General features: G+C 40.9%; 1 pseudogene; it reads left to right on the plus strand.

Moving 5' to 3' along the window:
- The window catches only part of LOC102030155, a 36511-nt pseudogene extending 13982 nt beyond the window's left edge, over window positions 1-22529 (plus strand).
- The last annotated feature ends 1569 nt before the right edge of the window (window positions 22530-24098 follow it).

The raw sequence follows: 24098 nt of genomic DNA on the forward strand, positions 1-24098 counted from the left end.
TGACTTTGGGACCTATCCCCGGTGCCTGGCACCTTCTTCTCAGGAGCTCTCTCCAACTGGCTCTACTTTCCATGTGAATGAGCTAAACAGTTTGCTCCACTACATGCTTCTGTTGATGAGCCTTGTAGCCATCTCAGCATGGACTGAATCCTCTGAGACTGTGAGCCACATCAAGTTTTCCTCCTTTAAATTGTAGATGTCAGGTGTTTCATCTACAGACAGGAGCCTTGACTAATTCAGACATATCAGAACAAAGCTCTGTAGGAAAAGAAAAAAACAATATTTTTATCTATATGAAGAAAAGGAATTATTTAGATAACCAGAATTTATAAACTCTCAAGATAGAAGAGACCTCATAGAAAATGTAGTTGAGATGACCCCATTTCTATTGAGGAAAGAAGAAACCCAAAGAAATATGATGACCCACTCAAGGGGCAATGGTTGAAAAGTGGCAGAACACATGGGGACTAGGACTCTGGTCCCTTCCCTCTATTCAAGCCTTTGAGAAACCTTCCAGTGCTTAGGTACATGCTTAGGTCCATATGGTTGAGATTTCTGTCTACTTTCCAATTTCAGTAAAATTAATAAGAACTTAAAGTAGATATCGACCTACTGTTAACTGGCAAAGTACAATGTTAGAATTTTTAAATGAGAAACAAATTATTTTTCAAAAGAAACTTTAGAGGCTTTCTGGATTGATAGTTTAGAGCAGGAAGAGGCTATAAATAAAGATAATGAGACATATTCATTTTAAAAATGGCAACTCTATAAGCTCAGCAATTTCTTCTTAGAATATGAATTGGCAGGTGTCAGTAGCAAAAGTTGTGTGACTACAAAATGGATGTTTGTTGAATAAAACCCATTAATGCTTATAGAACTCACTGTCTCAGGGAGGAGTTCATGACAGCATGATGTTCACAAAGATGTACTAAACGGGCTTTTTATCCATTATTTTAGTCACTGATGGAAAAAGGGCCAGATTTGGCTCATAACCAGAAGCCCAAGCACTTCATAAATTCTGATTTAAATGATAGGCCATAAGGAGTCCTAATTGTGCCACAACACAATGATATCCCTTAAGCGTGACAACGTGAACATCTTGATTACTCGTGATTATTAGTATCTTTTCATGGAAATTCAGAGAATATCAATCTTTCTCCGTGAATTCTCCTTGGGAAAGTTATATATTCATCCATAGGGCTTTATTTTGCCTTACGTTTAGCTTACAGTAATGAAGCTGTGGATACTTTTGCCTCATTCTACATTATTGGAAGCTCTCCAACTTCTGTCAAAACAGCCACATATTCTCCCACGCTTTTTGTTTGTCTTGGGAAATTCCAAGATGCCCAGTGTCTCCTTGATTTCATATTGTATATCAGTGTCTTTGACATACATTGCACAGAGATTTGGAGTAATAGACACTTAACTGAGTCAAATATGTTAGAAGTTCTGAAGGGAAGACTCTCCTCCACCAAATTACTGTGAATTTGACATTTCAATCCTGTTTCACTAAAAACCCACAAGGTGATCACTTGTAAACATAGTTTTTTTGGAGAATGTCAATGTTTGAAGGAGATAAGAATGATGAAGCGGTCTCATAAATTCAGAAAAATAATTGGGTTCAGATTGCAGAACTTTTACATTGGTTTGCAGGACATATGTTGGCTAGAAAATTAGTTAGAAATGATGATCAATAGTTCAGGATATTTGTCAGGGTGAGTGGCCTAGGGAACACCAGGAACTGGGAACAAGGGATTGTGGGGCCTAAATTAGTTTTGTGCCTAACAACAAAATTGATAAGCTAGGAAGGACAAGACTCTAGAGCTAATGTTGAAGAGAAATACTAATATCTCCCCGTAGTGGTCAGGCAAGGGATATTAACAATCTAGAGAAAAGTGAACTATGGTGTTAGAGGACTAGGAGGCATGAACTTTGTTCCAAAATCCTATGTATAATTATACCCAAGAAATCGGACCAAAAATGGCTGGGTCCCACTGTCTTTGTTAAGGAAGGATGGGGAACAGACACTGGTATTTGTAGTAAATCTGGAAAGTATTACTTTTAAATAATATTTATACTACTTTTACTAGTATTAATAGAAGTATTTTGGGCTAGATTGTACAGCTGGACAGAGAGGGTTCAAAGCTGACCCTTTCTAATTAGGAGTCTGTTACTCTGTTTAATCCCTCTAGAATCCAGTTTCATTGACAATAATATCATCTTACTATCTCACTGGACTCACTGTCTCCCTGTTCTTGGTTCTTTATATCTTCTTTGATATTATTTACCTCTGTTTCTTATGATATAGAGAAGTATTACAAACTGACCAACTTTGAAGAAGATAAAAATATGTAATATAACAACCACTGTTAATCCCTACCATTTTGTTCTGAAACCCTATATCATTCTTATTATTTTTGCTTTGTTTTTTTTTCTATGTTGTTGACATTTTGCTATTGTTCTCTTTTCTTAAAATTCTCTTTAAAAGAAAAACAAATTTAAAAAAAGAAAAAATATCACTGATACACATGAATCTCAGGTACAAACTTGGGGAAGTACAACACACACACACACACACACACACACACACACACGCACACACGCACACACACACACACCACGAGTTGAACATCCCTAACTTGAAAGTCCAAAATCTGAAACTTTTTGAATCACTCATATTTGTAAGAGTATAAAATCCTGTACCTGATCTCGTGTGACAGGTCATATTCAAACCATAAGTAGGTACAGGGCTGAGAATGTGACTTAGTAATAAAGCACTGACCTAGCACATACAAGGCCTTCACTTCAATCCCCAGCCTGGCAGGAAACACACATTCACATATACAAAACACATATACACAGTGAATTTAAACCACTGTATAAACTTAACTTCAAGCAATATGTATAAGGAATATGTGAAACACAAATGAATTTCATGTTTAGACTTGGGTCCCACTCCCAACACATCTCATTATGTATGTGCAACTATTCCACAATTCAAAAGAATAAATCTGGTCTCAAATATTTCTTATAAGGGGTACTTAATTTATATATACCTGCCCCCTTATACAGATAGACCTACAAACAGAGGCCCCTGTGTGCCTCCGTAACAAGTTATTCCTGAAACCGTAGCAGCTTACAACAGTATGGTTTGAGAAGGGACCCTATTCTGTACAGTCTGATTGACCCAGCTGTTGCAGGCCTTGCCTTCTTCTAGCTATACTTTCTTGCCTCTAAAGCTACACAATCAAGAAAAGGCTGGAGAGGGTACCTTATCTATTGAATATTTCTGCTTTGATCATTTTATTCACAGTTTGTTGGCAAGAATTGTATGGCCCCCAACCTACATCCTGATGGAGGCTGGAAGGAAAGCTGGAAATAGGAAATGACCTACTTTATCTCCTTATCTGCAAGTATATTAGGACTTTTTTTGGTGATAAATGGCAGAAGAAACCCAACTCAAACTACTTCAAATAACAAAAAATATTTACTAGTTCTCAAAAGTGAAAAGGAAGTTTATTACTGAAGCATTAATGAATTCAGAGACTGAAATTAGGTAAAGACTTTGTTTCTTTCCATCTCTGAGCTCAGCCTATCTTGCCTTGGTTTCCAACTTTAGGAAATTTTTCTCCATGCGGTTAGTAAAAATGACTTCCAGCGGCCCTCATCTCCTATAATCTCCCTCAACTTAGTAACATTATTGGAATGAACCAGTCCTGAGAGGATTCTAACTGGTTCAGCTTGGATTCTAATTGGTCCAAGGCTATCTTTATAGTCCAGTGACTATTTCCTCTGATGAGATGGGATCCTCTGATTGGTGAATCTTGAGTCCCACGACACACTACCTCTAACTGGCCCAGTTTAGGTCACATGGTTTGGAGGAAGAACAGATATATCTCCTCTCAAGGCACATGATGCAGCCTTTCTACTGGAAGGTTGAGTTCTTTTAGAACTGTGAGCCAGTAGAGACCATCAGCCACCCATCACAGCAAGGAATACCCTCTAATGTGTCCCCTTTCCCATGCATCATATGGGGCTGGTAAGTGCATCTATAATGTATGCCCGAAGGAGTTACACTAGAAATGATAGGTACTGATGGTCAAATGGCCCTGCAAGCTTCCAATATTTTGTAGAAATAATGGTTATGTCTTTTGTAAATTTGACACAGAACACAGCTGGGAGATATCTGAAATAGAATAGCACTATGATCAATGATCTATGCCAAATCATAAAATAGTTCTTCTTTTAAAGTAAAAAAATAAGGATGCATCACACCAGCAGGAGGAATTTCTCATACTGGCTTTATGGTGCACTTTATGGCCAGCCTAGATTACCGTGTTGCTGCTTCTCAATCTTTTCTAGGAATCTGCCGCTCCATCTCCCATGCCCATCAGCCTGAATTCAATCCTGTGCCTGCCAGGCCTTGATCTGAGTGGCCATCTAACAAAATAACCAATTATATTAGTTACTGTGGCCTCCTGATGACTTCCTCAGTTCTGTTTCGAAAGCCCATTTAAAATACATCTCTCGTTTTACTACACATTCAAATTTTATTCCTCTGGTTATAGAACTATAAATGTCTGCATTTCATATAGACTCAAAATGAAGGGTATATAAGCATGCATAAATCACACTGCAAAAGTTGCATTTTCTTCATTGAATTGTACTCGATATTTGGCGAGATGAAAATTATATTATCTGGCAACTGCTCATACTTTTTCATATCTAAATATGCAAAAGAGGCCCACACACAATGCATTCTTCTCACAATTGGGCTACTATGGATCATATTTTAAAGTGAAATATAATTTTTTCCCGAGATCTAACAATGCTCTTGTGGGTATGTATATTCTCTATGCCCATATGATTGGAGTTAAGTTTCATCATATAAAAATTCGGGAAGCTCAATTGTTGGGAATTGAAAATTGATCTACTGAGCAAAATGTGCAAAATGGGAGCAATAATATTGACCCTGCCCAAGGAATGGGCCTTAAAACACAAGGACACAGCTTCTGATGACACATAGGGGTGATGGTGAGACTCTTCAGACTTGGGATTGGATAACACTACGCAGGCATAAGACCTCTGGGGCGTTGTGAGAGTAGGAAGGGAGTGGCTTTCCCTAATATCTAGCAGTAGATAGGTTATTTCTTTGTTCCCTTTGACAAATATTAAGCAAATAATAAAAATTTATTTTAAATAAACAAATAACCAAGTGTTAGTTATGTCACTGAACAGGGTGATGGCAGGGACTTCACCCTCAACAGCTGTGAATATGACCTAGCAAAAGGGCTCTAACATCTGTTTCTTCTGTAGCAAAGAAAACAGGTCATATTCTGAATTTTTTTTGAAAAGTAGACTTAGCATCCCTGAATTTCACCTTAGGTCCACCTAACAACTATGTCTATTTGACAGGTCCTTACATCACTCCTATGTTCATTGCTTCCCCCCCCCCCAGTCCATCTGTCTAGTCACCAAGGATTCTTCACAAACTAGCCAGGCTAGGGGAATCATCAGAATAAAAAATGTGTGAGCACCACAGGGAGTACCTGAAAGGAAATCATTCTAAAATTATCTCCTACTTCTATGCACTCCAACTTCTCAAAGACAGAAGACCTTTCAACCCACAGAGGTACAATTTCTGGCAGAGACAAGAGCCCTAGATCTGGAATCCATAACTCATTTCCTGAATAAGTGACATCTCTAGGGAATCTATTTCTATATGTATTGTTCAACGTAATTACTTCATTTGAGCACTTATAAAATATGAACACATATTAAGAAACAAATTAAAAGGTGATTGGAATATCTCTTCCCTTGTCTGGTAGCTGGCAAAACTGTATGTTTACAAGGGTTGCTTTCTTTCCTTAAACCCTGACAAGCCACATAGATTCTTAGCAAACCACAGAGCTTTCATTGCTTAACAAGGGGTTTTCTTTCCAGAAAAGGGATATGCAGTCATTACTATCTACACTGAATTTTGTCACTTCAAAAATTTACCTTGGCAAAAGTTCCATGAGCAGCATACTTGGCAGAGCAACAACACTGGGACTTGAGGATGGCTAAAAGGCTACATTTCTGAAAAGAGTTTCATTTTGGTTTTAAAATAATCCTAGCTTTGTACATAGATAGTACTATCTGCATCAGCGCACTGGACCTTTTTAGTTCTTGTTCTCCACTTTCTTTTCCTCAATGCTTCTGTTTCTTTCCTGATGCTATTGTAGACCTTCAGCCTTGCACCCAGCTTGTCACTCTAGATGTGGTCCATTCATTTTTTGTGCAATTGCATTTTGGGCATCCTCACCCAAAACTCTACAGTTATAAAAATGCCTGACTTTATGGTTCAGCTCCAGGCTCAGGTCAGGTGATCAGTTTCTTCTCAGGATGGCATGGTATGCATTTTCCAGGTTCTTGTTTGGCAGCAGTTGCCTCCCAAATTTATTTGGTCTTTATTTTTGGCATGTGTTATTATTTATATATATGGGTATCCCCTAAAAGCCTCATGTGTTCAGAGGCAGGGCTTATAAAAAGTGATTGGGTTCTGAGAGCATGATAGCTACCTTGGCAATGGAAGATCAGACCTGGGAGTCCCTGTCTTCCTCCCTGTCTCCTGCCTTCTCTCTCTGTTTCTTGGCTCCCAGGAAGTGAGCAGATTTTTTCCTCCCAGCCCCTTCCCCTTGGCCTTCCTGCTTTGGAACTGGCTAACTGTGGATTAAAAATGTGAGTCAAAATAAATCTCCCCTACTTTAAGTTGTGGGTGTTGTATATTTTGTCTTAGTGAAAAAGAAAATGATTATGACAGGTTTTGGTACCTGAGAAGTAGGGTTATTGCTATGATGCTACCTGACTATGTGGTTCAGAAGCCTTTTAAATTGGTTTCCAGGAGGAATATGGTAAGGTTTGGAAATGCTAGCTAGAAACCCCTAGAATGCTGTGAGCTGAGCTTGATGAGAGATTCTGTTTGGGGCTCAGAAGAACAGAATGCTAAAAAAAAAAATGTAAATAGTAAAGACCAGGCTCAGGAGATTTCAATTGAGCAAAGACCCACTGACAGTTAAAATTCCAGGCCATTGTGTTATGCTCTGATTAGAAAATGTGTCTACATTTTGCTCATGTCCTGATACTTTTCAGGAGACTGAGATTAAAGGTGGTGAACTAATCTGCTGGAGGAAATTTCAAAGTACCCCAATGTTCAAATTATAGCATGGATACAAGTTGTAGCATGCTGCTTTTAGCCAGGTTTATACTAAAAATTGAGGATAAAAAGCTCATTTGAAAAATTTTCTTTTTCCTCAGAAAGGAAGGGCCTCCAGAGGTTTGGCTGAGGAGGGTTTGGTTGCCAAATAGATCAGCATTAAAAATAAGCCAAACATTTTCCATAAGTAATGTAGGAAAGATGCCTTGGAGGCATGTGAGGAATCAGCAAAGCTCTTCACTGACTAAGAGGTGCAAAAGTTTTTAAAAAATGCTTTAAAAAGAGAGGCTTTGTAAGAGCTACTTAGGTAATTGGTTCCACAGGGTTTGGTTCAGTGTTCAGCCATCCAGGTACTCAGTGGCCTTTACAGCCATGACCAAGGGTCCTGGCTACTGCTTGGGCTGACAGCAGACATTGGCATCATCCACATGGTGTGTGTTTTGCAGTCATGCAGAATGGAAGAGTTGTGGGTCCAAGGAGGCTTCCACCTATATTTCAGAAAAGAAGGCCTGGGAGGCCAAGCAGTGTACCCTTGAGTGGACAGTGTGAAAAACTGTGGGAGTGAAGCTGAAAGTACTGTAAAGATCCCAAGAATTTTGGGAAATCAGGAATGTGGAGCATCTGAGAAAGCCTGCAACAGTGAGTAGAGTCAGCCTGAGAGATCATTAGGATTGTAACTGGCAATGCCATAGGGGCACAGGAATACCCAAGCCCTTTGGAACTCAAATCTGGGCACAACTTGCCCTAGAGGCTAGACATATTGCTATAGGATTTAACGTTTGCCTTGCTGGGTTTCAGTCCTGCTTTGGTCCCATTGGTCTCTATCCCCCTATTCTTCCCTTTTGGAATGGGAACGTTTACCCTGTGCATATCAGTAGTGTATAACTTTCTTTTTAATTTTTATAAGTGCTCACAGCTAAAAGTTTTCCTTAAGTCTTAGAGAAGACATTGGAGCTGGCCTTTTCAGCAGTGCTGGAACTATTAGGAATTTGTTAGCTGTTAGAGATGGACTGAATACATTTTGTGTAAAGAGGTGCACATGAGTATTTTGTGAACCAGAGACAAAATGTTATGGTTTATATCTGGATGCCCTCCCAAAGCCTCTTGAGCTCAAAGGTGGTGTTTATGGAACATGATTAGGTTATGGGGGCACTAAAGCTGGCTTGGCATCAGGAGATGGGCCTGGTTGGGATAGGCTGCTCTCTGGAAGGACATATACCTTCCCAGCTGCCATGAAGTAAGTAGTTTTCCTCCACCTAGGCCCTTCCACCTTGCCTTCCTGCCTTAAAGTTGGCCAACTATAGACTAAAAATGTGAGCCAAAACAAACCACTTGTTCTTTAAGTTGTGGGTCTCAAGTATTTTGTCCCAGAAATAGGGAAGTGACTATGTATGTATTTCTCCTTCACAACTAGATGGTGAACTTCAAGAAGGTGAATTTAAATATTATCTTTCAGTACTCCCAGCACCTGAATTGGCACCTTTTATAAGCTTCTTACATCCTAAATATTTCCTACCTCCTATCCAAAGAAGGCCAGCTCTTTTCCCTCCTTGCTCAACACAGATGGTTGCAGGACACAGTCTAAGATTAGACCTTTGCTTGCTCTAGACACCAATTAGAGACCAGCTATGAACCAACTTCTTATTGACTATCCTTCTTTCTGGCCTCACTACCCCTTATTTCTGCTTCTCTGGAATAAAATTTCTTGATAAAATAGTGCATAGAAGCTTTTTGCCTTAGGTTGTGGTGAAGGACTCAAGGTATGTTGCACTGTGACCTCTTTAGAGGACTTGTTGCTCTAAGCTGAATGGAGGTAAGGCAGGCAGCAACCTCAGCTGTCTGCCTCTCCAGGCTCTGCCTCAGCTGTGGAGCTGCTTCTGTCTAGGCCACATCCTTCCTGTGGCAGCTGAACATAAAAGCTGAGCAAATGCCAAACACAGGATACTTCATACAGGTGATATTCAGTCCACAGCACCTGCCCAGTTGCTGGAGGTTTTGCCAACCCAGAAAATGGAAAATTTGGCCTTTCTTCTCTATGTAGCCCTGATTCCTCTTCTTTCCCTTGATACACCTGGATCCTTAATAAGTACCCAGCACCCTAACCCCTCTCTGTGTCTGCTCTATAAAGCCTAGAGTCACACAAATGCCCAGCCCAAAATGACTTGGGCAAGGATAATATAAAACATGTACTAGACTCAGGGACTTAAATAGTTTAATTAACTCTTTCTCTCAGCTCTGCTGTCCTCTAGCTTTATTCTTGGGCATATTCTGTGTATAGTGGCCTCTGGAAGTTCTAGTCTTTCTACTACAGTGGAAAGAGCTTTATGTTCTCAAAAAAGTCTTGGAATCAAGTCTTACTGGTTTAGATTGTTGTTTTATTTGTGCAGCCCTAAACCAACCACCAAAACTAGATACACAATATGTAGATCCTGGTGCAAAAGGAAAATATGGTAAATCTTTTTCAAAAATTAAGAATTTCAAAATAGTGACAGCTGAGTATAAAATCAATCCTGGGACCCTCTTGGCTGCAGAGTCCAGGGAAACTGTACAGGTCACAGGCCCTGAACTAGTTCTGTCCATCTCTGTGGCCAGATGACATGCTCTCCCCCTAGTCACATCCTTAGGTTGAGATTAGCATTACCTACTGGGAAACTGGAGACATTAATATTGGATCTGGCAAAGCCATCAATGCAGCATCACACACTCACACTTATCCCACAATATCTGAAAAGGTATATGGAAAGAATAAGTTCCAGTTTCACAAAGGCTTGAGATTGAGTCCTGGATTTGGCATTTCTGGAGGTACTGGATTAGGCAAATTACTTAAATTCACTACAGTTAAGTTTTCTTTCCTGTATGGTGGGCACAAAAATGCCTCCTCACCTTGCAGGGTTGTGATGCATATATGAGAAATTATGAAATATGAAATTATCTGAGCACCTAGCAGACAGGAAAGCCCTGAAAATAGTGCTGATGGTGGTGATTTGTGGGGAGGGTGGTGATTGGTGCTGATGGTGGTGGTTGGTGATGATGGTGGTAGTTGGTGGTGAGGGGGTGGTGATGATGGTGGTTGGTAGTGAGGGTGGTAGCTGGTGGTAAGCAGGTAGTTGGCAGTGATGATGGTGGTGGTGGTGGTGGTGATGGTAGTTGGTGGTGTTGATTGGTGGTGAAGGGGCAGTTGGTGGTGATGGTGGTAGGTGGTGGTGATGATGGTGGGTGGTAGTAAGGGTGGTGGTCAGTGGTGAGGGGGTGATTGGTGGTGAGAGCGGTAGTGGTGGTGGTGGTACTGGTAGTGGTTGGAAGCAGGTCAGATCAATGTATAGAATGGAGTAAGACAAACACTGGGGTTCTGGCCCAATCTTGAGGCAAGATGCTCCTCTTTCTTATATGTAGAATCCTGAAAATGAAGTTCTTATTTTTTCTCTTCTCTTGGAGTTGTCTTGAAGATGAAAGACTTGGATGTAGAAAGCCTGACATCATTATCTGCTGTTCTTTGCTAACCAGAGGAGGCTTTTGAGGAGAGGTAGAGAAGGCTCTCTCCTCTCAGAAAATGAAGACTGTTGATTTTAAGGCCGAAAAAGAACATTCTAGCTATTGTGAGTAAAGTACAAGCTGGGAACAAGTGAGAACACTGAATAAAAAGCAAACCAAAATGATCTTTTGTTGTCTGGTTTAGAACTGGGTAAAATTCACGTTCATTAATATGTGAAATCTTCAGTGCTTCTCTTCATCTAATTTTAAAACTCCACTTTTCTCCTTTCCTTTCCTACTACCCCTAAGTTAAAATCATCAATGTCTCATGTCCTTTGGTCCTCATCTTCAGAGGCAAATTGCAATATTTAGTTCACATCCCAAATTGTCACCTTTACTCTAAGACATGGACCTTTTGAAGAAAATACCATAAAACAGAGTAGAGGGACTTTTAAAACAGAGGGTCTCTGCTGGACCATCAGAAAGATACTCTGATATCAGAACTGATTTATTTGGTGTGTCTTTACTTATCGTCTACTATTCAAATTTTCAAAATTCAGTGAGCATTTCAATAGAACATGTACAAGATGGAATAACTGCAGCATTCACTAGAAGTGCTTATTTGCTTATGTAGAACCAGTAGCTTTGGAATTAAGTTAGAATGTTATTGTTGCCTCATGCTGCGAATGTGATAAGCATGTCATATTCACTATTTTTATTTAAAAATGATAATAGTTGGAAATACCAAATGCTTGAGAAACATAGTAATTAGTAGTGTGCAGTACTTCTTTTGTTGGAGGCATTTTTTAAGGTTCATAGGAGGAAATTGGCGATGCTTTTTTCAAAGCATTATGCCCTTCTCAAGGATTGTCTTGAAAAATATCACACCTCTCCCTGTTGTAATGAGCATGCAACTAATGTCATTTTTCCTGGAACATTCACAGAAACCCTGAATTAGCTTGCCGCTTGTGGTCATGTCACCAGAGCTGATGCAGTCCCATAATCATTTTGTAATAAAACCAACAGTACCAGTCAGTTCAAGTTTGCACAGAAAATGCAACTGGAGACAAGGGAGTGACCCTCTGCCCCATTTTGATTCCTAAATTCATAAATGTAAGTTCTCCTCTGTTTTGGCAAACTAAAAATGAACCTTACACACTGTGTGAATAAGTAAAAAGGTGTGCTTCTAGAGGGAAATCTCTAAATTCCACTAAAAATCATTAAAAGTGAGCAACATGGTGGAAAGCAACAAGGAAGAGGTCCCAAACTAGAGTTCTGGTTGAATTAGAATTCATAATCAAGATTCTGAGTTAATTGCAAAATCAGGGTTATTTTCCTTAATTGTAGGATAATTAGGAGTACTCTGATCTGCTCTCTTATTTAAGCCCCCACACCCTATTTTGAAAGAGCCCTGCTCGCCCTCCACCTAAATCCCCAATCTAGGAACCATTGGCAGTGCTCTAATCCCGTGTAATTGCATTAGTCTCAATAGCAGATTAGCGCTAAGTGCCCCCACAGAAAAGGAGCTGTCAGCCCTGCTATTGTTTTTCATTTAATGTGATTCCAGCAGCAAAGAAGAAAGGCAGCCAGACCTCTCCATCTCACATTACAGACCACAGTTTCTAAACCAATTAAGGAAAGGGGATTTACAGTCCTCAGGATTAGAGACTCTGTTTATATTATCCTATATTTCTTTTCATAATACCCTCCATTTTCTGTCTCCTAACAGCAATCTCTGTCTCTGGAAAACTGCTGTTCGCTTGCCTGTACTTCCACTTCTCTGGATTTGCTATTAGAATGCAGTCACCAAGCTGGCTAATTCTTGTCGATTATTTTAATTATGTTTCAGAATCCTCACGTGTTTGCTATTTGGAAAACCCAGTAAAGAAAGTCTAGGGCTCTGCCCAAGCCTGATATTCAAGCTGACCTTGATAAAGCGGTATATTTCTACACAAGCAATCATCCCAATTAATTGAATAAAAACATCCTGTAGGATGTTTATCAGGGAAATAAAGCTTGGCTCTCAGAAGACAAACTGATCACAATTAGATAGTATCCTGGTATTGCAGCAAAAGGTGGCAAGTAGTTTGTTTTTTTTTTAAGAATTACACCTGATGTGGAAGATGAAATGAGGTTTCACTAAAGTGGGGAGCAAATGGGAAAATTCTGCTTGAGAAGGAGCTCTTAACCATTTAAAACAAACCATGGCCCAATGGGTATGTGCATAACTCTTGCCACAAAGAGTCCAACCGATTTTCTCCCACCCAAATGTATGTATAATTTTTCTCTTGGCTGGTGCTGCAACAATGAAAATCTCACTCAATGGATTTCTATTAGAACCAAATGGATTTGGAGAAGCATTTTTACTCTTAATGGAGCTTTTCTATTGAATTCCATTTTTCAGAATTTTATTTTAGTTTCAGTTGAATATTTAAACAGGTTTAAATTTTAAATATCTATGCTGAACAAGACCCAATATATATATTTTAAATTGCTGTAATACTTCACTGGGTTTCATTTTTAACCCAATACAATATGCATAATCCATTATGTTAGCATTACATAAGTTGGGGATCCTCTGACACTGGGCTAAGGGACCCTTTTACATAGTTAAGTCACACCACTGCAATGGGCTATCTTATCAAATTATTTTTATAACAGTTTTGTTACTAACAAAGCATAAAGGGAGTTCTAAAATTCAACTCAGGGCTCATTATTGTAGAAATACCCATTCTGATTAATGAAACTTTTATTTAAGGTTGTCCTTAAACTAGATTATCCTATTCCAGTCTTTTAACATCATCAGGAAGAAAAACCTAAGTCTCCTCTGGGGAGAATCATCTTTCTATGCCTACTGGCTATATAGGCTCAGGTTGTTATCACGGGTTTTCCTGGGATACCTTTGGCCCTTTGCTACTAAAGTATATTTGAGTTTTCTAGTCAAATTGAGGGGAAACAAAGACACACAAAAAATACCCACTTCTTAAGAAGCTATATTCAATAATACACTGCAAACGGCTTTAAAAGGTGTCCAGTGTAGTGGATAAATACTCTGAATGGATGCAGGCTGCCTGAGTTTGAATCTTACCTAAAGTATTTAATAGTTCTGACTTTGAGTAAGTCATTTCACCTCCAGCTGTATTTTCCTCATCTTTCAAATGAAGATAACAAGTGTAACTATCTCACTGAAATACTCATATTAAATTAGGTGATCTGCATAATGCAAAGAAAGAGCTCAACAGCTCTTATGGTAGAAGGAAAATCGTACAGAAACAGAGAACATTTCCAAATATAGAGCACAAGTTACAGATAATACAGTCAAGTAATAGTTTGAGCTGAAGCCTAGGCAGTAAACTTGAAGGTGGAGATAGGATTTCAATAAGCAGAGAGGAGGAGACCCTTTGCCCTGGGGTGTGGGGACAAGCTCTGGCAACGCCTCCCATCAACATGAAAATGAATCCACTGAGAAATTGCAGAGCAGCCCTTCAATCAGCCCAGGAAGATTGAAACAGGCATTTAGAAGGAGGAGGGCAGCAGGGAAACAGCTGGGACTTTTCCTCCTTCACAATATTTAACCTGAAGACTCATTGTACATTAGCAGCGCTTTAAGGAAATACTCCCTGCTTCATCCATCCAGCACAAAACCCACACTCACAATGCATTTGCTAGGTTTATAAGGTTCTCGGGCTATAGCAAATTGGAGAAATTGATGTTTACCCTGAAAACTTGTACCATACTCTACTTGTAGCTGCCATTGCCTTGGTACATGTCTGCCAGCGTGCCCAGTCTTAAATTCCCACATGATAATCTTTAACGTGCTGCTAGGAAGCAAAATCGATCCAAGGTAAAGCTAAGTGGGAGGACAGAACAGAGGAGAGGCATAGTAATCCAGGCATAGACACCACCTCTCTCTATGGACTTTAACATATTCTGGACACAGGTGGGAGAAGCCAGTCATGCTAAATAGCATCAATTTCTCAAGTCCTTCCTGTACTGATGTTTCTAAAGAGTTTCTGGTCAATGTAAGAGAAAAGGCATTTCTGGGAAATAAGCTGATCACATTGGGAAAGTTTTAAAAAGCTGAATAAGTGTATTTCTGAGATGTGCAGAGTACACTAGACCTATGTGAACTCCGTATGCATAGCTGATCTTAGGCAGCCACTGCCTTAATCCTGTTCTTTTTCTCTCCACCCTTCAGCCCTGCCCACTGCCTACTTTCTTTCCTTCCCTGCCTTAGAGAAGTTCCATTGATTAATGCCTCAGAAAGCCCAGGCGCTCTCTGCTTTTTAATGTGCTTCCTTATATTTGCTGCAGGTGTTTAACTGGCTGCAAGGACAGTGAGAGACATTTTGATGTATGTAAATTATGCCCATAGTTTGAGCCTAATCATTATTATAAAATTTATAGAGGATAAAACATAGGCAGTCATAAAAATAGAATTTTTCCTTTGATCATGGCAAAGTTATGGGTTCCCTCAGTGATTAATCTTTTATGGGTCTTAAAGATCACTGCCAATGTGAAGACTTAACAGGCTTCCTACTTCTGTCCAAATCACCTCAAACAATAAAGGAATAAACAAAAGCCAGCCAGGATAGTAATGCTAGGAACAAACTTACTCAGTGAGGGGCTTAAGACTATTTCAGCAGCCCAATGGAAACAGCATGGCAGAGGACACTGTTGAAGCTCTATTAGTAGTGCATTCTCCTCACTCCACTAAGTGACCCAAGACAGTGACCAGAGATAAGAAATTAGTGGCATCTCCCCTGCCCAGAAGGGTGGACCCCCTGACTTCCCCCAGCTTCTTTTAAAGGAACCATTCTGACATTTACACAGAACTTCAAAGTGATCCAAATTCCATTCCCTAGTACATACTGCTGCCCTTGTCCAACTCTTCAGTCCTTCCTTCCAATTTCAGGTTCGGGGGTGGATGCCACCCTCTTGACCTATTATATCCTCTTATTATGTCTTCTTTGCTCAGAATCTGTAAGTAATAAATCTTTCAATTTACGACCTGTGGTGGTGTGTTGAACTTTTGCTTAGGTTTTCCCCAGGATGCCAAGAAAAATACAAGGTCAGATTCCCAATGCCAAAGTCATGGTCAAGCCAGCATAAACAGGACATGGGTCAGATAAGGGTGACCAGGGTGTTTGCCAGTTCTCTCAGTATTGTTGAAGGAATAGGCACCTTTCAGTGGTTTGCAGGACAAGCACAGCATCTAGCCCAGTGCTAAGCACATCATGTGTCTGTAATACTCTTTAATCAAATGACACTAAGTATGGAGGATGTTTATATCACTGAATCCTCAAGCATCAAAAGTATCAAATATCAGAGTCAGAGGGAGGTAAGCAACCAGGGTCTAGTAAGATGAGAAAGCCATGGCTCTGCTTCCCACCGATGCTCTGGGGACCCAGTTTTGTGTTCCAGTGAGCCAGGGAAGCCCACACTCTTTCCTGGAAAGTCACAATTATATTGACATGTCAAAGATTCTGAGCAGCTCTGTACCCAATTAGCACATCAATGTTTCCTTCTATCCCCAAATTTATTTGCACCCTCAAATTATTTTGCTAACATTTACCAACAGCTTTGGAAAGGATGAGCTAAAAGACTGGGGGGACAGCTTTGCTTTGTTACTTACTTGAGAACCTCAAGGCCAGTTCTTTAACCCATCTGCTGCTGAGATCCCACTTGAGTAAATTTACTATGTTCATAGGACCAGTATGCGGATTAAATTAGGACATTTAGTTCCTCTTCTTTAGTCATTGCTGCAGACAGCCCCTGAAAACCTGTTCATAACCAACACCAAAGACCCTACCTCTTCTAAAACTTGAGTCATTCGTACACACATATATTTATTTACTTCTCTACCACCTCCTTAAGCCTCTGGGAAATAACTTTGTTTCAGACTACCGTCTCCCTGCTTCAACTATTCATCTATATCAAAAATATGTATTCAGTACCTGCTGCATGGCAAGGTACACAGTGCTGGAATTAGAGTTGTGAACAAGAGAAGCAGAAGATTTCTGCCCTCATGGAACTTCTATCCAGATAGGGATATAGGCAAATAAATATGAATTAAATTTTGGTACATTATGTAATAACAGTAAAAATAACTAATGGTTACAGGATACTTAGTGAATGCTTTGCGTGCATTAACTCATCTAATCTCACAACTACCAGGCAATGTGGACACTATCATATATTCAGCGTACAGTCGAGAAAAACTGAGTCAGAGGAAGGTTTACAAGAAGTATGTGGTACTAGCAAAGCATACAGCAGGTGCCTCAAAGATGTGTTTTCTGAAACCATAAGGTGAAGATGTGTCAGAGGAGTAGTCCATGGTAAAAATGGAACACTGGCAAGTGGGAAAAGAAGGGGGTGTTTTTCAGGACCTGAGAGAAGCCCCATTGACAGTATGCTGTGTTCAAATTGTGTGTGTGTGTGTGTGTGTGTGTGTGTGTGTGTGTATTTGGGTGGGAACTTAGAGTGGGTGGTATTGGTAACATGTTAATTAGTAGAGATGAAAACAAGCTAAGCCAAAATGTTATTTCAATCACTTTAAATGCTTCATTTTATATCTAATGCAAATTGAATTTAATAAGAATTCTAAGTAAAATACTCTTAGGATCGGCTGCTTTTGTAGAATTTTAGGAGGATCACTTCACTGCAGTATGGAAAGGGATTAGAAGTGAGCAACATCAGAGGATCTTTTTGGAGACTGATATAGGAATCAAGGCAAGAGAAGATAATGTTCTGAATTAGAACAAAGAAATTGGTAATGGAGGGATGCGAATGGGCTTGAAAAGCATTTGGAACATAAGACAATTGATTGGCTGTGGTAAGAGGAAAGAATCAAAAGCAGTGCTTGACTTCTTGCTGATTAGCTGAATAGATGAGAGTGCCATTCACACTACCAATGATTTGAGAGGTCAACGGGGGCAGTGATAAGTTTGAATAGAGACTGATGGATTTGAGGAATGTATGGGATATCTAACTGGACAAACATTCCTGCCTTAGCTACTTTTCTCTCATTGCTGAGACAAAATACCCGATGCTTAAAATTAATGAAGGAAAGGTTTATTTAGTTCACAGTTTGTGAAGATTTCAGTTCATAATGAGCTGGCTTCAAGGCAGGGTGGTATGGTTGAGGGGCAACAGTTCAAGGCAGCAGAAGACAGCAAAAGCATCAAGAGCAAAAAGAGGGGCATTGGAGAGCAAGCCTCTTTTCCTCCCTTATATTGTATGCAGGCTCTCAGTCCTACAGTGGTGGGTCCTTTACACCCATACCATTTTCATGCTCTCCTCTTAAACAGGCTCAGGATGCTAACAAAGTGAGGACCCTGGTACCCTGCTGAGTCACTTAGTTAAACTTCTAAACTTCTCAAATTGATACAATGTATCAACCATTACAACTGGAATTACTTGAAATGTTTTTCCTTTTGTCTTTTTGAAACAGGGTCTTGCTATGTAGTTTGGGCTGGTCTTGAGCTCAGTTTGCAGCCCAGGCTGGCCTCAGACTCACAATGATCCTCCTGCTTCAGCCTCCCGAGTACTGGGATTACAGGCGTGCACCACCACAGCCAGCTGGAAATGTTTTGAAGCACGAGGGATAAACTAAACTAAATATAGCCCTTTGCCTGGCATACAATACCACAAGTATACCACTTTTAGGAAACAAAAATTGCAGGGAAAATAGTCCACTGAAACAGTCTAGACTGAAGAGTTGGATACAGAGTGGCAGAGAGTGGCAGTGAGAATGGAGTTTCAGTTTGATTTGCAATAGGATCTGCCCTCAGAGTTGGTGGAGCTCATCTCTGGGTGTGTCTGGGTGGGTCACAGAGCATGGGCTTGGGTGGCTCATACCCTTTCGCTTCTGGCACTCTTCCTGAGCTCTGTTTCCCGGCCACCATGAGCTAAGCATCTTTGCTCCACTATATTCTCCTACTGTAATGTCTCTGAGTTGTAGCCAGGTGTGTATGGACTGAAACCATGAGCAAATTAAACCTCTGTTTCCTTTAAGTTGTGGGTGTTGGGTATATGTCTTAGCAATGAGAAAGCTGGCTAATAGATTCAAACAGGAAATAAAGGAAACAAATAGAACATTATGGCCAGGTAGGCAATACAGGAAAGGAAAGGAATACCACATTTATAATCAAAGAGCTACTGACTTTACTTTCCCAACATAGCAAATGCTCTTTTGGCCTTGACCATTACCTCCTTGGCTCACCTGAAAATGGGCATGCTAACAATTTCCTGTCCTGAGCTCCTAAGTTCTGCCTCTCAACTAAGCGTTTTCTCCAGCATTCAAGGGTCTGATCATCTGTATCTAGAAGAGTCAGTGTCCTAGGGCAAACCTCACCAGAGGAGAAAGTAAGGTGGATAAGTATTTAAGTTGCTTACTTCCTCAATGTGTCTACTCTCAGATGATTGCTCTGTTCTACAAGATTCCTCAGAGGCCTCCAGGGCTTTGAACCTCAGTTGCTCCAAGGCAAAAGTCATTAATTAACATTTTGGGGGCTTTTTTTTCCTTTCAAGTCTCTACTTCCCTATATCCTCCCTGTGGCATCCTGGAACTATTTTCCAAATAATTTACCTACAAACAACTCATTATTTCAAGATTTGGGAAACCCCAAACCAAGATTAACACTCCAGGTTAAAAGTACTTCCTTCCTTCTTTATTTTGTCTTTCTTGTGTCATGTTAAGATGAAAAACTGTTAAGGAAATACTTAGTAAAAATTTAACCTGATGTTAAACAGGTATACCTAGAGCTTCTTATTGGGTGGGAAAGCAAAGAAGCAATCAAAAATCAATAACATCAAAAGGACAAAGAAGACAATTTGAAAGAGCTCCCACTGGCAATACTTGCAATAATTAAAAAGTAAGAAATTAAAATTGAAATTTTAAAAGTGTGTATGTCTATAATACTAAAACAACATGAAGGGATATACTAGTTTTCTGTCACTGTGACAAAATACTTGACATAGTCAACATAGAAGAAGGAAAGGTTTATCGTAGCTCATGCTTTCAAAATCTTAGTCTATGGTCAGCTTGTTCCATTGCTGTGAGTCAGAACATCATGACAGAAGGGAAGAGTGGAGGAAACTGCTCGTTTCATGGTAGCCCAGGAACAGAATGAGGGAACGAGACACAGAGGAAGGTTCAGGGAGAATATGTGGCCCCAAGTTAATGCCCCATGAGCTGCTCCCTTCAGATAGGCTTTGCCTCCTGTTTCTATCAACATTCAATAATGCTATCAAACTATGATCTTATAAATGGATTAATCTACTTGAAGTTAGAGACCTCATGATCCAAGCACTTTCTGAAAACCTCATATGAGGAAAACATGAGGGTTTGCAGGAATTTTTTATCTAAAACGTAAGAAGGATCCCCCCGGGGTGTCCAAGGTAGCAAAGGTGAACAGAATCCTGCTGGTTCTCCAGGTTTCCAGGATCTGCCTGGCCCTTCAGGTCCAACTGGTGAAGTTGCCAAACCAGGAGAAAGGGGTCTCCCTGGTGAATTTGGTCTCCCTGATCCTGCTGGTGCAAGAGGGGAATGTGTAGCCCCAGGTGAGAGTGGTGCTGTAAGTCCCTCTGGTCCCATTGGAAGCCAAGGTCCTTCTGGACCCCCAGGATCTGATGGAAACAAGGGTGAACCCGGTGTGGCTGGTGCTCCTGGTACTGCTGATGCATCTGGTCCTGTGGCCTCCCAGGAGAGAGAGGTACTATTGGCATACCTGGAGGCAAAGGAGAAAAGGGTGAAACTGGTCACAGAGGTGAACCCAGTAACACTGGCTGGGATGGTGCTCGTGTGTTCCTGATGCTATAGGTGCCCCTCATCCAGCTGGAGCCACAGGTGACTGGGGTGAAGCTGGTGCTGCTGATCCTGCTGGCGCTGCTTGTCCTCAGGGCCTGGTGAGCATGGTGAAGTTGGTCCTGTGGGCTCCAGTGGATTTACTGGTTCCTCTGGTGCTACTGGTCAACCTGGTGCTAAAGGAGAGAGAGACACCAAGAGGCCTAAGAGTGAAAATGGTATTGTTGGTCCCACCAGCCCTGTCAGAGCTGCAGGACCATCTGGTCCAAATGGTCCACTTGGTCCTGCTGGAAGTCATGGCACTGGAGGTCCCCCTGGTATGACTGGTTTCCCTGGTGCTGGTGGATGGAAAAGTCCCCCTGGACCAGCTGGTATCACTGGCCCCCAGGTTCCCCTGGTTCTGCTAGTAAAGAAGGGATCCGAGGTCCTTATGGTGATCAAGGTCCAATGGGTCGAGCTGGAGATACAGGTGCAGGTGGCTCCGCTGGCTTTACTTGAGAGAAAGGTCCCTCTGGAGAACCTGGTACTGCTGGACCCCCTCGTACCCCAGGTCCTCAGGGTCTTCTTGGTGCTCCTGGGGTTCTGGATCTCCCCTGCTCTAGAGGTGAATGTAGTCTGCCAGGTATTGCTGATGGCTTCGGGTGAGCCTGGTCCTCTAGGCCTTGCAGGCCCTCCTGGGGCCCATTGTCCCCCTGGTAATATGGGCAGTCCTGGAGTCAAGGGTGCTCCTGGAGAAGCTGGTTGTGATGGCAATCCTGGCAGCGATGGTCCCCCAGGTCGTGATGGTCAACCTGGACACAGGGGAGAGTACAGTTACCCTGGCAACATTGGGCCTGCTTGTGCTGCATGTGTACCTGTTCCTCACTGCCCCGTGGGTCCTGCTGGCAAACACAGAAACCATGGTGAACCTGGTCTGCTGGGTATGTTGGTTCTGTTGGTGCTTTTGGTCCAAGAGGTCCAAGTGGCCCACAAGGCATCTGAGGTGACAAGGGAGAGCCTGGTAATAAAGGGATCAGAGGTCTTCCTGGCATAAAGGGACACAATAGATTGCAAGATCTCCCTGGTCTCGCTGGTCAACATGGTGATCAAGGTGCTCCTGGTCCTGGGGGTCCTGCTGGTCCGAGGGGCACTGCTGGTCCTTCTGGTCCTGCATGCAAAGATGGTCACTCTAGTCAACCTGGTGCTGTTGGATCTGCTGGTGTGTGAGGCTCTCAGGGTAGCCAAGGACCTGCTGGCCCTCCTGGTCCCTCTGGCCTCCTTGGTCTTCCTGGCGCAAGTATGGTGATTATGACTTTGGCTTCATTGGAGACTTCTACAGGGCTGACCAGCCCAGCTCACTGCCTTCTCTCAGACCAAGGGATTATGAAGTTTATGCCACTCTGAAGTCTCTCAACAACCAGATCAAACCTTTCTTACTCATGAAGGCTCTAGGAAGATCCCCATGCTCACATGTGGTGACCAGAGACTCAGCCACCCAGAATGGAGTAGTGGTTACTACTGGATTGACCCTAACCAAGGATGTACTATGGATGCTATCAAAGTGTACTGTGATTTCTCTACTGGTGAGACCTGTATCCAGACCCAACCTGGAACCATCACACCCGAGAACTGGTACAGGAACTCCAAGACAAAGAAATACACCTCGGTAGGAGAAATTATCAGTGGTGGTAACCAGTTTGAATACAACACAGAAAGAGTGACCTCCTAGGAAATGGCCATTCTATTTGCCTCACGTGCCTGCCATGCTTCCCAGAACATCACCTACCACTGCAGGAACAGCATTGCCTACTGGATGAGGAGACTGGAAGCCTGAATAAGGCTGTCATTCTGCAAGGCTCCAATGATGCCAAGCTGGTCCCCGAGAGCAACAGCAGGTTCACTTACACTGTTCTTGTGGATGGCTGCTCTAAAAAGACAAATGAATGGGAGAAGACAATCACTGAATACAAAACAAACAGGTCATCTCACCTGCCTTTCCTCGATATTGCACATTTGGACATCAGTGGTGCTGACCAAGAAATCTGTTTGGATGTTGGCCCAGCCTGTTTCAGATAAATGAACTCAAAACTAAATTAAAAACCAAAAAGAAGAAACCTGAACAAACTCTCTCTTTGCCATTTCTTCTTTATTAATTGAAAGCGGAATTCTTCCACTTCTGAACAATCTACTTGCTTAAATTGTGAACAATGGAGAAGGCTCATTCAGAGCATTGTGCAATACAATTCAATTAGCTCCCTCCCTACAACCCCTCCCCAAAAGATTTAGAAATTTTTTTCAACACTCGTACACCTGTTGTGGAAAATGTCAACCTTTGTAGGAAAACCAGAATAAAAATTGAAAAGTAGAATAAAAACCATGAACATTCATACCACCTGTGGCTTCTGAATATCTTCCATACAGGGAAGTTTAAAACCCGATCTTCCAAAGGTTTAAACTATCTCAAAAACTTTCTTGTGAGTGTGATCCTCACCAGTGCTGACCTAGACAGACATAAACTGAGCTACTTGTTTTGTTCATCAACAAAGGTACTAATTAACAGTATTTCAGATACTTGAAGAGTGTTGATGGTGTGGAAGAATTTGAGAGTAAATACTCTTCTGTATTGTGTTGTATTGTGTGGTTTTTAAAACTTGACTTAACATCCATATTTGCCATCATATCCCCAACTAAAGATATGCATATAATTTGCCCCAAGTTGTTCTCTTCCTTACATTCAGCATTTCCTCTCTGCCAGTCTAATTTTCATTCTCTTCCTTGGTTCCAAAGAAGCCTTGTTTCTTGAGCAGGCAGAAAAGTTAAATTGTACCTACTCTGTATATGTGAGATGTTTAAATAAATTGTGAACAAATGAAATAAAATACGTTTGGTTTAAAAAAAAAAAAAAAAAGAGGAAAAATATTTACCACCATGGAAGGTAACTCTGACATCAGTGTCTTAATATGAAATTTTGAATTGAAGACATTGAATAGGCCACATGTTTAGACATTTTGGTTAATGAGCTAATGAGGAAAGTTCTTCAGAATTGTTGACTAATAAAAAAGTAATTCTAAAATTTTTTAAATACCATTTTTTACTTTCCAGTGAAATAAATTAATTCTGCCAAAAATAATATCACATATTAGTCTTATGAAGTGAAAAATGGAAAAGGAACTGGGTATTCTCATGATGCCAAACATCATCAATTGACAGTTGTTGCAAAAATACTTTCCAGCTAAAGTGAACAAAGTCAATTGCAGCATCAACTATAGAACTGTTGAGGAATAGATATAGCAAATACATTAACAAAATATTAACTGTTTATTAATCTTTGTTGTGGGCATATAAAAATGTACAATGTACCATTTTTATTTCTCTGTGAATTTGAACATTTTCACAGAAAGGTTTTAAACTTGTGTTTTAACTTATTTTTCCACTAAAATATAACTTGCCTTTTGTTATGGTTTATATCCAGAAGTGCCCTTCAAATCCTCATGTGCTCAAAGGTTCAGTTTTGGGGAGTGACTGGATCGTGGATGTGTGATACTGGATCATTGGTATGTGGCACAGGATTAGTCCACTGAAGGGTTTAGAATACTTGTATGCGTGCATGATAGATTTGCTAAAGAGGGAAGACCCACCAAGCAT

The sequence above is a fragment of the Chinchilla lanigera genome, unplaced genomic scaffold (assembly GCF_000276665.1).
Source record: "Chinchilla lanigera isolate Chin_1 unplaced genomic scaffold, ChiLan1.0 scaffold00056, whole genome shotgun sequence".
In the NCBI taxonomy this organism is placed as follows: domain Eukaryota; kingdom Metazoa; phylum Chordata; class Mammalia; order Rodentia; family Chinchillidae; genus Chinchilla; species Chinchilla lanigera.